Source organism: Galeopterus variegatus, unplaced genomic scaffold (genome assembly GCF_000696425.1).
Source record: "Galeopterus variegatus unplaced genomic scaffold, G_variegatus-3.0.2 Scaffold211, whole genome shotgun sequence".
In the NCBI taxonomy this organism is placed as follows: domain Eukaryota; kingdom Metazoa; phylum Chordata; class Mammalia; order Dermoptera; family Cynocephalidae; genus Galeopterus; species Galeopterus variegatus.
The window spans coordinates 689,246-690,994 of NW_007726322.1; the positions used below are offsets into that span (position 1 = coordinate 689,246).

At 39.1% G+C, this 1,749-nt stretch overlaps 1 protein-coding gene across 1 annotated transcript in view; it reads left to right on the forward strand.

Moving 5' to 3' along the window:
* LOC103585033 (mastermind-like protein 2) overlaps positions 1-1,749 on the forward strand; it is a 247,460-nt gene that overhangs the window by 130,176 nt on the left and 115,535 nt on the right. The gene's annotated exons all lie outside the window — the stretch shown is intronic.

Below are 1,749 nucleotides of genomic sequence, written 5' to 3' on the forward strand. Positions count from 1 at the left end.
TCCTTGGTATCTTTTGGAGTCCAGACAATTCAACACTCTCTTGGGATGAGTAAATATCAGCCTGTTCCCAGGAAGATTAACTAGTCAGATGATGGAGGAAAAGCTGCTACTTTTTAGAGAGCTATACTTAAACTGCCATCTACACTTCTTAAGGCAGAATCTCAGATGATTTATTTTCATGGTGTTATGATTTCTAGAAAGAAAAGATATTTTATACAGTTCTAAAAGTAACAGTAGTTTCTTTCCAAGATGTTACTTTTGGTCTCATGGTTAATGTTTGCTAATGTAATATACCTACTGACCTTTAAAAGTCCATAAAATAGAGCAGAATTAGGAGACCTGAAATGGAGAATTCCTCATTACAGGGCATATACTTGTAGGCAAATCCTCAGTTTCCTTACCTGTTGTGGAAGTAGCAATGCCTATCCAGTTTCCCTTAAAGTCTCACATTTAAGAAAAAGTAAGTGAAGAATATTTAAGTACTTNATCCAGTTTCCCTTAAAGTCTCACATTTAAGAAAAAGTAAGTGAAGAATATTTAAGTACTTAGATTGGAGAGAGTCATAGAATTTATGTCACCTATTTCCTCTAATAATAAGATGAGGAAACTGAGGCCCTGGCTGGTAAAGTATCTTACCCAAGTTCATTCATCAACAAATACTTTTGAGTTACATCAAGCAGTGTGCATACAGGGATTCAAACTATGTTGCTTAAATTACCACGCTGCCTCAGTTCTTAGGAAGACTTTTTTCTTTTTTAGTTGAGAGCTTTTTGCTCCTTTATTTGAGGAGGAATGGTCATAATGCTGACTCTTTCTTGTTTATGGGCTGATGACTCATTTATGAGTTATCTAAACGCCTTGTTCCTTCTTTCTCCCCTCTTGTGCCCTCTCTGTCATGGGACCATTTTCTTTCTGCTCGCACTCCTACTGGAGATTGTAAGAGGGTGGTGGCAGTGAATTAACCCCTTGTTAGTCGCCCTGGCTCTTGAGAGACAAGGCTCACCCCACTGCTAACTAAGATCACGACAATCTCTGCTTCCTAGAAGGTCTCCTCTGCTACTCCACCTTCCCATTGCTACTTGCCTCATTCTGCTCCGATTGCTCCTTCTTTACTGGATCCCCTTCCAGGGCAAGCCCTTCACATTATGTTAATGTTCTCTAGGGATCTGTTCCTGGTCTTCCCTTTTGATTCTGCTTGTTGTCCCTTGGTGGTCATATACACTCTCGTGTCGTCAGTTAACCATCCATCTGATACTGATTCCCAAATCCCATCTCTTAACCTGAATTTCTCTCTTAACCGCAGATCCAAATGCCTCTTGCACATCTCTGCCTGTGTCCCACAGACATATCAAACATATTGTATCCACAAATGAGCTTATTAGTCCCCTTTCTTCAAATACACACATGTGAAAGCACGCACACACAGGTGCACACGTGCAAGCACACTCTGCTTTCCTTCTTCTGCTAATTAATCAGCCATTCTCAACTCCTTACCCCAGCTCCATGTTCATCCATTTTCAAATAATTTTCATTTTATCTTGAAATATCTATTAAATCTCCCATCCCTTTCCCATGACTAATACAGTTGTCTCAATTCAGCGCTCGTCTTTTTTCTTCCTGTAAGAGGGTACTGCAAAACGTTCATGGAAAAATAGAATTGAAGGATAATATGAATCTTTCCAAACTTTTTGAAATACCCTCATATATTATAATAGCTTTCTAACTTTTTTCTGTGGCTTAGTTCTCTTC